Source organism: Perca flavescens, chromosome 12 (genome assembly GCF_004354835.1).
Source record: "Perca flavescens isolate YP-PL-M2 chromosome 12, PFLA_1.0, whole genome shotgun sequence".
Classification (NCBI taxonomy): Eukaryota; Metazoa; Chordata; class Actinopteri; order Perciformes; family Percidae; genus Perca; species Perca flavescens.
This window is the reverse complement of record NC_041342.1, coordinates 12,742,769-12,758,788: the sequence shown is the minus strand read 5'-3', so window position 1 is coordinate 12,758,788 and position 16,020 is coordinate 12,742,769. Positions and strand designations below refer to the sequence as shown.

Below are 16,020 nucleotides of genomic sequence, written 5' to 3'. Positions count from 1 at the left end.
AAATCATTTGTGAAAATAGCGTACAACAATGGCCCAAGACAACTCCCCTAGGGAACTCCACAGCTAACCACTCCAACATCCGAGTAGCTACCATTTATTAAAAAAAAAGACGACTAGTTGTTGCCCGTTTGTTAAATAACTCTTCATCCATTGCTGACTGAGAGAAACTATAACATTCAATTTTTTTTCCCAATAACACACACACACACACACACACACACACACTTCAATATCTCTCAGCCAGTCATAGGAGTTAGAGCTGTAGCTGTTGAGTGTCCCTTTCTATAAGCATGTTGACAATCAGTTGTTAAGTCATTAAAAGAAAAATATTCTAGAATCTGCTCAAATACTATACTCTCCATAATTTTACTCAACACAGGCAATGAACGTATAGGATGACTATTTGACCCCGAGAATGGTAACCCTACATATTTAGGCAGTGGAATTATTTTAGCAATTTTCCACTCCTGAGGGCATAAGCATTCACTTAAAGTTTGGTTTATAATATGACAGATAACGGGGGAAATTAGGTCTGCAACCAATTGAAGAAGTTTACCATCAAGTTTTACATTTGTTTCTATTTTAATATTTACTCTAACAAATTTAAAATTACAATCTTTGCCTCTCATGATTTTCTCTTTTATTAATAAATAAGATATCTCATTCTCTATTTCCGTCATTATTTCTTAAATCATTTATTTTATATATAAAATTATTAAGGTGGTTTGCGATCTCTGCTGGTTTGTTGAGGAAATTTCCACGAATCTCCAAAAAATATAGTTTGTTCAGTGCTTTTTCCCCCCCATTAAGCTGTTAAACATATACCATAGTTTTTTCTAGATAGATGATAGATAAGATGTTTCATAAGATGTTTCATGGTAAGTCACTTGTCAGTAGTAATCAGAGCAGCTGTATCATTGTTAGTTAAACCAATCAGGGTCGGCCATTTGTCACGAGACTATCACAGCTTGACACCCTGCTTTAAATCTGCTCTCTCTTCCGCGGTTGGCAGTTGTCGTTTCAGGAAAGAGAGTGCGTCCCGCCTCCTCCCTTCTGCCACCGGTGGTCACACCCTCGGACCTGGGTTCCGTCTAAGCTTGGCTGTCGATGGTTCCTCTGCTCATTCACCACCACCAGTGTCTGGACTCCATCAGGGGATTTGTTTGGGTTTCCTTAAACCCTTTAGGATATTTGGGTTCGATGGAGTCCAATCTCCAGAGACTTGTACATTTACATGTTTGTATGTACAATAAATATGTTCATAATTGCAAAGAAGTCTCTCCTGATTGAAATGGGAAGGATGTGTTGGGCAAGTTGATTCCAAAATGTAATACATTGATTACTAGTTACGGTCTTTGAGAGTAATTAGTTATATTACAATATTATTGTCTCTGAATTGTAATGCTTACACTACTTTTGCGTTACTTTCACCAAAATGGAAGCAGAAGTATTCTTGGCAGGTAGCTTGTGAATATGAAATACATCATAGTTTATTCATATTATTTTGTATTATTAATCCGACGCTGCAAAGTAACTAAAAGCTATAAAATAAATAGTTAAGTAAAACGTTAAATAGCATACTTGACTCTGAATTGTGGGGGACTAGAAGTAGCCTAATCAGTAGGAGAAAATGAAAAATACCCAATTACAATTGAATCAAAGTAGCCGACGGTAGTATACCGACAGCTATAGTTACTTTCCACCGCTGATAAAATATAATATTCCGTGTAGCAAGACTAAACATTAATTCTCGACAGGTTATCTGTCAGTTGCTCGGGCACATTGCGGTCGCCACTGACAGGACACAGATGTTGTCAGTTACCGTCTGGTTCTGGCTCTGACCACGGAACAGTGACGGGACAGCTCGCTTCAACTCCGCGTAAATAACTCAGGAAAATAATGTCTGTCGCAAATGTATCCGTCTCTGCAGTCATTTCAACCAATGAATTGTAACGAGTTACTCCCATCACTGATGGACACGCTTTTTTCTTATCATCCATTTATTTGTAATATCATTAGGTTTCGGGGGTTGGGGAGTATTTGTTTATGGTACTGCGTTTGTTACCGGTTGCCCCTTGGCGACTGATGTTGTCGTCTGTCTTGCACACGGTGCAGAACGCGTGAGGAGGTTCTATATACTGTGTCTGTGAGGTAGCCTGGACATGTGGAGGAAAGGCCATCTCTCCAGTTAAGAAATCGTTCAGATATATACTGTCTATGTTCTTTTGAGGCGGTTCAGCCATGGCATGCAAGCCTACGGTTATCCGGACAGCCTGGCTTGCTTGCTGAGGCACTGAATAGTGTTGACGCACTGACCGAAGAGCCGGTTAATTAACCCGACTTGGGTCACTGAGCAGGGAGAATCAAGTGCCATACGTCAATGAACCGACTCACTTCGCTTTTTTTCCCCTTTACTTCATTTGTGCTATGCCGCCTCTGTACACCTTGCATATAGTCCACTTACTAATGAGGTTACATGCTTCAGAGACGATGGGTGGATAACAGCCTGCCAAGTGAAAGGAATAGTGTGACACTGTCATTAACATAGAGAAGTGGGAGATGGAGTGCAAAAGGTTTTCTTTTGAAAGGAAGCCAGGCTCTTTTATCATGAACTGTCAAATATATGTTGCAGATTTTCACTTTGACGTGTGCAGCAGGTTGCTACTAAGAGAACAAAGGCATTGAGGAAAGTGCACATTTTGTGAAATAAAAAAAAATTTCAAATTATACAATTGGTGCTCTTCAATTATACAAATAATATCAGTTATTCTAACAGCAGGGCGTTAAACCTCTTAGCTTTCAGTTGTCCTTTTTATTTTACCTCAAAGATCATAATTTTCCACACATTTATATTCTGCATGTTCCAGCTCTATTATCAAAGCTTTATATGGCTGCATAATTTAATGAAATATATAAATTGTAGATGTTTGTTTTCTTGTGCATAATTTATACAAATTTAGACAGATTCAAGTCTCCACTAGACTTTAAAGAAGGTAAATAGATGCTATGTACAATGGAGGCGAGAGAGAGAGAGAGAGAGAGAGAGAGAGAGAGAGAGAGAGAGAGAGAGAGAGAGAGAGAGAGAGAGAGAGAGAGAGAGAGAGAGAGAGAGAGAGAGAGAGAGAGAGAGAGAGAGAGAGAGAGAGAGAGAGAGAGAGAGAGAGAGAGAGAGAGAGAGAGAGAGAGAGACTTCTGCTACTGTGTGTTGTAATCTAGGTCATTAGCGCCTCCACTGGACTGGAGGTGCTAGAATCAATCCGGAAATGAGCTACTAATGCCTAGACCCGAACGAGACCGAATGTAACCGTGCAACCGGCCTGTCCGCTCGACTCTAATGTAACCAAGCGGCGTCTTGGTTCTCGGCAAGTTTGAGTTATTAACCAAGCCTTGTTTCTGGTGCATCTTAGAGGATTGTGTTCACGGCAATTCACACATTATCGATGGGGAAGTACAGTACATCACATACAAATACACAAATGTTATCTTGGTAGTTATGTTAAGTTAAAGGTTTGTTACGTGATAGGTAGGCTGTCACCAGGAGACTGTGCACCAGACTGCTGAACGAGACCGTAACCGTGCCTAATGCATGAGTCATGTAATCAAACCGGTGTCTAGGTTCTCGGCAAGTTTGAGTTAACAGATAGCAGAAGCACATCTGCATTTTAGAATTGTGTTCATGGAAATTCATATGCTATACTACCAAGGGGAAAGTATTAGGCCTATATCACATACAAATACACGTAATGTTATCTTGATAGATATGTAAAGTTAAACGCGACTCCATTTCTTTATAGTTTATATTAAAAGGAGGATGTGACTCACCAGTGAATTAATCTGTTGCTAGTGACAGACGGCAGCGTCCCGCTCTCGCCATACTGAAATGCTCCAGCACTGTCGGGAAACTTCACCCCCCCCCAGGAGAGCACTCTCACCTGCACACAGAAAACACACCTTATGTTTTTACTAATGATTCTTACTCCACTGCATTCATCTGACAGCTTTAGTTACTATTTACTTTACACATTAAGATTTCTGGACACAAAACACATGTTTATACAATCTGATGTTTATTATAAATGAAACATAACTTGCAGAACTTTTACTGTAACAGTAGAACTTTAACTGCAGTTAAGTAATCTGAATACTTTGTCAACCACTGGATGTTTTCATGACAGCTTTAGCAGCTACATTAGCTAAACGCTGCTAACATCAAACTGCTTGCTAGCAGCGCTAGCTGTTAGCTTGTGTGCTAACCACAGAGCGGCTCTCTTACAGAGGTCAATTGTCACTTCCCTGAAGCGGTGCGGAGTTTCCCTCTTAAATGTCCTAAACTTTTGCTCCAGCACCACTGAGGTTGTTTCCTGGCCGACATCAGCGGGAGAAGAGAAGAAGAAGCGCTGCCCGTTCAAACATTTAAAAGAGACAGAACACACTTGTTACCAACCAGCAACAACAAGGCGGTTCAGACTGATGCTCTAAAACCTAAAGAATGGTTTTATTAACAAGATTGTACAAGTTCCGAATATGGATACCTTGTTCATGGAAAAACATACCCATACATTCATAAAATGGCCCATTCCCCCTCAAGGTTAAGAGACTAACTTTTAAATAATTTATAAAATCTGTCCGGTGGCTGACTTTTAGAAAAGGTTCATATTTGAAGTAGCCTAGATCATTGTGTATTTTGTGAGATGACTTTGGAACACATCTTGTGTCCTACAGCTTCTGGTCTGAGCTACGTGATTAGAGGTCACTTAAAATTGATAAAATCCTGACTCAATTTATCACACATCCTCTTTTATAGGATACTATAGATTCCTCAATATCTGATGTGTAGATATATGTATGTGAAGATATTATGTGTAGATCTCGACAACAACCCAGAATAGTTAGTTCTGAATCTCAGGTAAGACCATTTAAAATACTTACCTTGTAATTACCATAAGCTTTATAAACCCGGTCGCAAGCTGAAACCGGGATTTTAAGATTCAGACTTTCCTTGCCTTCTCCTTTAGGGTCCCTGTTAAGGACATCATGGACAGATACTGCTCCATGATATCCTTAACAGAGACATCCTTTGTTGTATGCTGAGGAAAATACATGTGAAATAATCAATTACATAGTTGAAATTAACTTCTTACATTAGGTATTTGTTATAAACACTACAATCATTAATTATACTTACTCCAAATTGTTGAAATTGCATAATTCTGTAGAAAATCAAACAGAAGATATGAGGGTCACATAATACATATTCTTACTGAATATACTGGTTAAAAGGTACAATATGTAACATTTCTGCATTAAAACCAGGGACGTCGTTAGGCCTATTTTAGGGGTGCTGACGCTACCCCAAAATGTTCCTAAGCCCCCCAAATAAGGAAAATATTTAAATTTTTACAGTACACTCTGTATCACTCAGTACTTTGAATCAATCTTCCTTCACCAATCATCGGTCGGTGTCGTTGTGCACAGCAGTCTGTTTTATTTATACTAGTACAGAGCCCGTTCAAAATGTGCCTGTTTGGAACGAGCCGATTGCTTGGTCTTTGGTATTGCTGCTCATAGAATTCTCCAAAACCAAATTGTACCCCAAAATGACTTACAGAAGGACACCGAACCGTGGCAGCTCTAGAAAATGTTACATTGGGTGGCAAGAGGTCTTGAGGTCTTGGCAGGGTGGCATGGGTGTACGGTAAAGGGGGGAGAGGCTCTAGAGTGGGGAGGGGGCACCTGCCCCCCCTTGCCCCCCTGTAGATCCGCCCTGACACCGAACCACTTAATATGCACCTAACTTAGTGTAGGCTACATCTACTGACCCACCAGCCTGTTTAACATCGCAAGTTTTGGAAAACTTCGAGACTGTACGGCTGCATCCTGGAACCTCCAGTGTCATGCCCTCGTCTAATGCCGTCCCCGCCTCAAATTTTGGTCTTCGGTTCAGTTACAGTAGTAGGCTTCAGGCGAGAGAGAGTGGTGAATAAGACGAGGACTGTGTCTGCATTGTTCAGCAGCAGTTGGGTATGTGAGTGGAAATACATCCAACATGCTAACGCATATCCGACGCCATCACCCATCATTCGACGCCAATCACTGGAACGAGACAAAAAAAAATTAAAAAAATTACTCAAACTGTCCAACTTCTCCTCCCTACAGTGCTTAACCAGCCTTTGATACAAATAAAAAGTTAAATTAAAAAGAAAAGAGCTTGGATGTTAAACAAGCAGTTATTCGTTATTTTTATTATTTTTGCACTTGCTATTTAGAGTTTTTATTTTGTATTCCTCCTGAATTGGACTTTATTTTGTGGTTGGATTGATAGCCTACATCTGGCTTCAGGTTGCACTACAAATTCATTTACTTGAACAGTGCAGTGTTAAACACATTTAAGAAATAGATTTTAACCTTATTGAAATTTGTTTTGTGTAAATTGTTAATTATTGAGCAATGGGAAAATAAATCGGCAACTGAAAATGAATAGTTCCTCCCGGTATCGGAAAAAATCTAAACAATACCCAACCCTACGTCTGCGTGTGACGTGCAGGTTACCTTCCCACCAACACAAACGCATACATACAGATAGGTCTCGCTTTATTAGATAGATTTCCAGATTGTCAACTGGTGGACAAGGCAGAGACGAGCGCCCGCGTGCACGTAACGGTATGCGAACGAATGAGGTAGAGAGTGACTGAAGAGAGAAGAGCGCCTGGCGGCATTCAAACAAATCAGTAGCCCAGAAATAAAACGTTTGACGATTTCTCACTCGAAATGCAACTGCAGCAAGCTTCTCACTATTGCTAACGTTATCTACATTCATATTTAGAAACAAAAATATCCAGCTGCAAAAAGACCAGAGGTGTCAAGTAACGAAGTACAAATACTTCGTTACCTTACTTAAGTAGAAATTTTGGGCATCTATACTTTACTGGAGTAATTATTATACAGCATACTTTTTACTTCTACTCCTTACATTTTCACGCAATTATCTGTACTTTCTACTCCCTACATTTTAAAAATAGCCTCGTTACTCATATTTCAGTTCGGCTTGTTCTCATTCCAGCTCGTCAGTCATCTTTCAAAAAAACACACACAAAAAACCCTATCGAAATCGCTCCATCCGGAGAGAGTGAATTTGATTGTGGTTGGATGAGAAATATAAACATAGTCATTCCGACACCCTATTGGTTTGTACGCGATCCATAACACCTGTACAGACCCGGTGCTAATACGCCACTGGTGCCTTAACGAATGTTATCTACCGGACCGAATAGCAACACGGATTTCGGTGCCTTAGGTGCCTGCGCGATGCTCCGAAAACGGACGTTAGAGGGAACTGAATATCGCCGCACGGGACGCTAGTCAACACTACAGTTGGAAGCAGGTTAGCCTAGCGTTAGCTAGAAGATGGAGTAAACATGATAAAATGCTGAGAGCTAAACTGTGTAAAAGTGTGTCTATATTTCACTGGAGAGGAGTCTGACACCAGACTGTAGCTGCCGTTGTCTGAAAAACACAGAAGAGATGTAGCCTACGTGTCACCTTTTTCAGCCTTTCTGAGTTTGCAGGTATGATTTTAATATACTGTAACATTATAGTCATATGATTTTGTCCCCGCGTTTTAGAGTTAAGCTGTTGTCCTTAATGGCATTTCCCCCCCTTACATCAGGGGTCTTGAACGTTTTTTAAGCCAAGGACCCTTTAACTTAAAGTGAGATGTAGCAGGGACCCCCTACATATTGTATGAAATTAAGTTGCATATTAAACTGGGCCTACAATAACTGTTAGGGTAACCTAAAGCCTTCTTACATACCTTTTTTCATAAGCTATTCAAATATTAATTAATTGTTAGCATGATTTTATAAATCATATTTTAATGTTACATATGTGGCACAGTAAATCTAGTAAATCTAGGATTAACTGTATCTGTGGACTGATATCTTAGTTACTACCTTACTTATAGGCCAGTAAGCCTATCATCAGTGGGAATTTATATTTGCTAATAATATGTTGGAATTATGTTAAGGCATTTTATTTTTGTTTTTTTTAAAGACTCAAAAATGTACAATAATTTGGAGGCCCCCCTGCAATGACTGAGGACCCCCTGTTGAAGATCTCTGCCTTACATTACTTTTACACTTTAAGTAGTTTTGAAACCAGTACTTTTACTTAAGTAAAAAGCTTGAGTTGATACTTCAACTTCTACAAAAGTCTTTTCAAACCCTAGTATCTATACTTTTACTTGAGTAATGAATGTGAATACTTTTGACACCTCTGAAAAAGACAGCAAGTCTCTACACTGTATTGCTCTGGAACATTAAATAATAGGCTACACATGCAGTATGTTTGTGTCGTGGAGATTGTAAGGTTAACCGCCGAATCGGAAATTCCCCATACAATGTCTTTAATTATGAACCGGGTAAACCACCTGTGCTGTTTAACAGACAGTAATTTATGTGCGCGTGACAAGTTTGTCATTTTGTTGCAAATGTGCATTATTTACAAGCGAAACAAAAATGGCAGGGCGACATTCTTCGGAAACGACAGAGACTATTTAGAAGAGACATGCCACTTCCTCAATCCAACTATATAAAGGAAAACCCGTAAAGGCAAAGATGGCAGTTGTATGCACATGTCCCGCCCCTCCCGCTGGAAAGCCAATCATCTGCTTTTTAACAGTCAAGCCGGGAAACATTTAAGCCTATCGTCTGGTTCCACTGACGCATGCGCACAGTTGAGGTTTTGCGACAGCGGAGACGATTTGGCCACAGCGAGTTGTGGCGTGTCACGCCGCCTTCACACTGGCAGTTGAAATCAGCTCCGATATGGCCGGAAGTCATTCATTTCCTATGGAGATTCGCAGAGCGCATGCAAATGGGTCCAAACCGGGTCCGAACAAAAAATCGTGTCAGTTGGTCATCCGGATGCGTTCAAAAAAATTTAACTCTTGCGAAAAGCTACGGACGGTTCCTATCCGACGGAAGGTAGCGTTGCTATGGTACTGATAAACAAACCTGCTAATGCTAATTGGTTAGCTAGCAACAGACGTCCAACTATTGACATTATACCGCTATATCACATTTAACCGACGTGACATGTCAACATCCTGGGCAACTTTACTCCACGCAGCAGCCTTTCTATTTATAGCTGTATAAGAGAGGTCAGAGAGAATCGGACATTCAGACACTTATCAGTCCTTCTAGTTGTTCTGCCATTTTTGTAAATCGCTTCCGAAGCTCTTCAACGGTGTAGTACGGCGTCCGCTGGGGCGACACGGAGCCGATTTCAACTGCCAGTGTGAAGGCGGGTGTGTGCAAGATCAGATGGAAGAGGATGATAACAACGCCAAGGCACCGGACTACCAAGGTAGTTAAAGCACAACACCGGCATTCTGGATAGAGACGTAAATGAAGTTGGTGTCGTGAACCCTTGCGCATGCGTAGTAACAGTATAACCTGTGTGGAAAAAAGCGTTTTAAACGTTATTTTGAGGCAAAGTCATCAAACTTTTTCAGCGATTTTTATCATATTCTACTGCTGTTTCTATGCATGTAGTTTTTATGTCCCGATGACCAGTAAAAGTGCAGTTTTGACTCTCTGCCCATTCATTTAGATAGGAGCCTGGTCTTGTTAGTCCGAAATAGCTGCCCGGAGGCATTGCCAAGATGGCGGCCGAGTGGCATGACTTGCCTAAAAGGACTTTGGAAACGATTGTGTCAAATTGCAAGGTCCTCGAGGAGGATCAAATTAATGGGGATGAGAGGACTTTAAATGAGGCCAATTCCCGAACTCACCACCGGACGCGACAAAGACCAATCATTCAGGGGTGTATCCTGCCGGTGTTATAGCCCTACTGGTTTCTACCCTAACTGGTTGCCGATGTAGTCCGCCTCTGTCACCAGATTCGTCACACAATCACAAACATTACTGCCAATTTTCAAATAGTTTTCCAGATCTACGGTCGCAAAAATGTTTGTCTAACTAATCACCACATCACAGCCACCTACAAAAAAAAAAAAAAAAAAAATATATATAAAATCTAAAAATATAATCATTCAAGTTCGGGTCGAGCTGGTTTCGATCTTGTGGCATAAATATAATAGTTAACACCTGAGTCCGCAGCTCTACGCAGTGAGCTATCAAAGCTCTGAACGAAGCTGCTTCCAGTCACGTATCTATCAGCTACGTCATCAACCAGGTAACAATTTAATTTGAGCTGATCTAAAACAACTGGTTACCTGGGCTTAGTTGAGGAAATACCTGATGATAGTTTTCACGTTTCTTTCCTCGCATAGATATGGCCATATGGACTACTACTACGTCATCACAGCCACCTACTAGCTACACATTGTGACTTATAGAATATACTAGTAGCCTAATATATACACCTCACAATCTGCAAAACTACGAGTTGTAATACAGTGTTAACCGACTTTAGTTTTGCTGCAAATTAACCAAGCATTGTAATGCGTCTCTAATCGAATCATTCCATCCAAACTGATATAAAGTTGTTCTGAAATCTAACTCAGACACAGCAGAGTAGCTATTGATATTTTTAATGAGCTTATTCATCTTTAGTAATACGAGTTTCTCTGGGTTTAACCCAGTGCGCCCCTTGTGGACAAAATAAAACACCAGCAATTACAACATGAGAAACATCACATTCATAGCCTTAATTATTACAAGCCACTTACAAAAACACATTCATAACGAATCAGTACAATTGCAAGAAAGGCGAAAAAGAAAGTTGATCTGTATATTGCCTCACAGTGATCGCAAACATCAAAGCAACATTTTGTTTTGAGTTGATCTGAAACAAGAATAGGCCTATATAATTTCCTCATGTCTATTGTAATAGCCTATTGTAGCTTCCCTTCGGCGTATCTTAAACTACCCAACATATCTGTTGTGTTTTCTCTATCAACACTTTAAATGTAGGCTACAGCTTAAAGTCCACAATCACATTATGTAGCCTATATTAGTTTTTGGAAGTGGCTTGTAATAATTAAGGCTATGAATGTGACGTTTCTCATGTTGTAATTGCTGGCGTTTTATTTTGTCCACAAGGGGCGCACTGGGTTAAAGGTCCAATATGTAATATTTGTAATGTAATAAATCCAAAAATGACACCAGTGCCTCATCAGATATTTAGGAAACATGTTAAACTGAAATACTATCTTTTCTGACAACAATGCTAATGTCAGTATTTTCTTTTTGAAATTTACATTCCGTGACAGAATTTGTTTATGTTTTGATCTGTGTGTTGTTATCAACGGCCCAGTTTGACAGGCAGGCTGGGTTGCCAGATATACCTGTAAAAACGTAAACCCAGCGCGCTACAGCTGTAACGGTAGTACAGCCATGAAAGCAGCAAACAAACGAACAGGATCAACGGAGATAGATTCTACATGACATAAAAAATGAAAACAGCATGTTTCTAACAGTTGCGTGACCAGAGATGTAACAACCCCCTGGTAAATATTGGAGTTGTATTTGAAAGATGGAGACAGCTTAGAGCCCAAAAGGACGCAGAGTTGGCTTATTTTCTCCTGAACAGGTAAGCATTAGCTTCAGGCTAATTTATCACAGCTACTAGGGACGGGCATTTTTTGTCATCAACATTTGTGTACTCACATTGAATTATATAGCTAGAGTACCCGAGTTGGTTACTCGCAAAAACAATTGAGACATAGCCAGTAAAGTGATCCCGACTGGTCCTGGCTAACGCCGCCATACTAACCCTGCTAACTGCTAGCTAACGTTACCGGGAGGACCAGGTAAGCAAGCAGCCCATGGCTGTTTACAACGTGTAGTTCAGCGGCTGCAGCCTTTGAATTTGTAGTGCAGTAACTATTTTAACCAGCCAGTATTACATACAAGATTACATATTGCACCTTTAAACCCAGAGAGAAACTCCTATCACTAAAGACAAATAAGCTTGTTAAAAAAATATCAATAGCTACTCTGCTGTGTCGGAGTTAGATTTCAGAACAACTTTACATCAATTTGGATGGAATGATTCGAATAGAGACATTACAATGCTTGGTTAATTCGCAGACAAACTCAAGTAGGTTAACACTGTATTAAAAGCCGTTGTTTTGCAAATTCTGTGGTGTGTGTGTGTGTGTGTGTATATATATATATATATATATATATATATATATATATATATATATATATATATATATATATATATATATATATATATATATATATATATATATATATAGCTACTAGTAGGGGTTGGAGATATTGACAAAAATGAATCTCGATATTTTTTCTCAATATATTGATAATCAGACGATATTTTTGAAATCCTTCTAGAAGTTAAAAGAAGCCCTGTTCGGAGGCTATTTTGGTGGTTCTCTTGGGAAAATGTCCAAGCAAGATGAAATCATAACAATAAACAAAGGGCTCTGTTCTGTAACCTATTGCACACAACCATGTCCTTATTGGAAGCAGTCCTGGAGCTGGGACAGGGCTGGGTCAGACTAGGTTCTGATAGTCCTACTTGGCTGTATAGTCCTTCTGACCGGGATTTATGCTGGGATCAGGACTTGGATGTAATCTGACTGGCCCGGGTGAAGGAGAGGTGCAGTCTGTGCTTTTTTTATGTCAAGAGTATACATGGTCTAGTGTGTTCTTCCCTCTAGTAACACAATCTACATGCTAGGAGAAAGCTGGAGGGGAACAGACTTTAAGGACACCTTGTAAAAGTCCCCTGTATCCCATATCCAGGTGTTCGCGCTGCAGTTTGTTCACTATGGTTAGCAGTGAATCAAACTTTTGCTAACATTAGCATTGGGGGCTATGTAGACGGCAGTGTGCGGTTTTTGTAGTAAATAAAATGGTCAGTAGATTACCGACAGGGCTCTAGGTCAGGTGAGCCGTACTGGGCAACGATCCTGCAGTTGGTACTCCATTCATTGTGCACAAAAATGCAGTCCTCCGCCTCTGGTCGTGCCCGAGTTATTTTCTCATAGCTAGCTCGGCATGCTAGTGCCGACAACAACCTGGAGGGCTCGGTCAGGCTATTTCCTCCGGGATGTTATGAGCCGCCTGGGAGGCTCTCGTAACGGCTGTGTTGTATCGTGGTCCTGTATTGATTAGTTCAGTGTGGCTGTACGTACTTTTATAAATATACACAGACGGGAGAGCCGCTGGACAATCGCGCACCGCCATCTTTGTTGACATGAGTGAACGTCATAACGCACAGGTAAGAACTAGTAGCAGCTTACTCTCGTGCTGGACGATCGTGATTTTGTACAAAAAAAATAAATACAGTCAAACAAACCCCTACAGTATTAAAAGGTCCAATATGTAATATTTGTAATGTAATAAATCCAAAAAGGACACCAATGCCTCATCAGATATTAAGGAAACATGTTAAACTGAAATACTATCTTTTCTGACAACAATGCTAATGTCAGTATTTTTTCTTTTTTGAAATTTACATTCCGTGACGGAATTTATGTTTCTGTTTTGATCTGTGTGTTGTTATCAACGGCCCAGTTTGACACGCAGGCCGGGTTGCCAGATATACCTGTAAAAACGTAAACCCAGCGTGCTACAGCTGAAACGGTAGTACAGCCATGAAAGCAGCAAACAAACGAACAGGATCAACGGAGATAGATTCTACATGACATAAAAAAAGAAAACTGCATGTTTCTAACGGTTACGTGACCAGAGACGTAACAACCCCCTGGTAAATATTGGAGATGTATTTGAAAGATGGAGACAGCTTAGATCCCAAAAGGACGCAGAGTTGGCTTATTTTCTCCTGAACAGGTAAGCATTAGCTTCATGCTAATTTATCACAGCTACTAGGGACGGGCATTTTGTCATTTCAACATTTGTGTACTCACATTGAATTATATAGCTGGAGTACCCGAGTTGGTTACTCGCAAAAACAATTGAAACATAGCCAGTAAAGTGATCCCGACTGGTCCTGGCTAACGCCGTTATGCTAACCCTCCTAACTGTTAACGTTACCGGGAGGACCAGGCAAGCAGCCCATGGCTGTTTACAGCGTGTAGCCTCTTCAGCGGCCGACAACGGTGAGTTATTTTAAACCACGAGAGGGGGGCTGTAAATCGGAAAGAGAGGACTGTGAGTTTGCAGTGCGTTTAGCAATTGTTGCTGTAATTCTAAGCCAATGAAGTGTGTTCCGTCGGCAAGGTAGTGGTATTTTTAGCGTTTCGTATTGTAATTCTAAGCCGAGGAAGTGTGCCTGACTGGTGTGTGGAGAGGACAGTGAGGTTGTTGTTTTTAAGCGGTTCATACTGTAATTTTAAGCCAAAAAAGTGTGTCTGTCAGTTGGTTACAGAGCGTGAGCACGGGCTTTTATGACTGTCAATATAGCTAGCATCTACCGTTAGCTACTCCGCTGTGCTGTGGAGTAATGTCTGGCTATGTGAGAAAAGCGTCTAGCAACGTTGTTGTGAATGCTGCTTTTTCAGCCTGGCAACCAACGTGAACTTCGAGTCTGGGCAGGAGGGGGCGGGGGAGACGACTCTCCAGTATTTTGAATTGGTAGTGCAGTAACTATTTTAACCGCTAGCTGCCAGTATTACATACAATATTACATATTGCACCTTTAAAATCGCTACATATAATTGTTTAGAAGGTCATAGTGTGCGTTATTTGTTTTCTCTTTAACTTCCTTCAGCTCTTTTCATTTTTGGGGGGTCGGATTGTACAAATTATGAAATATTCGATATCCCAATTTTGCATATCGTCCAGACAACAATTTGGATATTATCGTCTAAACGATATATTGCCCACCTCTAGCTACTAATATATTCTATCAGTCACAATGTGTAGCTAGTAGGTGGCTGTGATGAAGTAGTAGTAGTCCATATGGCCGTAGATGAGGAAAAAAAACGTGAAAACTATCATCGGGTATTTCCTCAACTAAGCCCAGGTAACCAGTTGTTTTAGATCAGCTCAAATCAAATCAACCCCAATTGTATATATGTTAAAGGCTAGAACACCAGGAAGCCGAATCGTTTCGTACATCCACGACATCATTGTCCATCAGCACAACTTTGTAGAACCCGATGACCCCAGTCAAAACATCGAGAACACATGGATGCGCGCAAAGACGAAGCTCAGGCAGCAGTACGGAACAACAGCAACAGCGTTATTTCGGTCTTACCTGGCAGAATTCTTGTGGCAAAACAGAATGAGGCCAAATGTTTTCCCGGCACTAACAGGGCTCCAGACTGCGACCAAAATTTGAGTGTCCAAGTGAATTTCACGTCCAGTCGCAACATGTACGTTAAACATTGAAATTTCGATACCCGAGAGTGCATAAGCGCAAGCTTATCTGTCCTCTCTGAAAATTGACAGAGAGCAGCGCTCTGACACAAACACACTCGCACACACGTAGTGCTGCAAACTACACCGGCTCTGCATTCTGTTGAAATGCCGATAAAGTGGTTTCCATAGGTGGTTTCAAGTGTGGTTACAGTTTTTCATAAACTTCACGCAGACAGCGTTTGCTGCGATATGATCACGAACGGCTCTGCTAACCCGGACCCGACGGCCCGTCTGGGAGGGATTCTGAGTTAAGGTGTAGACACATATAGACGACGAGGCGTTCAGTCATAATCCCGCAGATGGTATCTTTATGGTAGCTTTGGGACACGCGCAGTTTTTGGAAAATAACTAAACTGCACGTATACCACTTCCTTCAATGCTGGTAGTTAGCTACATGCCAAACACAAATCAACATAATTTACCGTTAGCATAAACGTGGCTACCAGTAATGTTAACCTGTGGGACGTTAGCAGTGATGCTAATTGTTAACATCAGCTTTACTCACGTTTTGACGTTATCTGAAAATCGCAGAAACAAAGGACACTGCGGGACCTCCATTTTTCCAGAAAATTTAGTTTGTGTTGTGTGTGTGTCCTATTTATACCTGAACCAACAGCTGCGTGGCACGCCCCCCTCCGCTCATGCCACGCCCCTTGTTTTCTTCACCTTCAAAATAAAATCCCGTTTTATAGAATGTCATTCA

The 16,020-nt window shown here is 40.8% G+C and overlaps 1 long non-coding RNA gene across 1 annotated transcript; it reads right to left on the bottom strand.

Annotated features, from left to right (window-relative positions):
• Positions 1-3,957: 3,957 nt before the first annotated feature.
• LOC114565621 (uncharacterized) lies at positions 3,958-15,876 on the bottom strand. The gene is made up of 4 exons (XR_003693950.1): positions 15,823-15,876; positions 5,186-5,210; positions 4,930-5,087; positions 3,958-4,397 (listed from the first exon to the last, which is right to left on the bottom strand). It is a non-coding gene; the product is annotated as an uncharacterized LOC114565621 (long non-coding RNA).
• Positions 15,877-16,020: the final 144 nt, after the last annotated feature.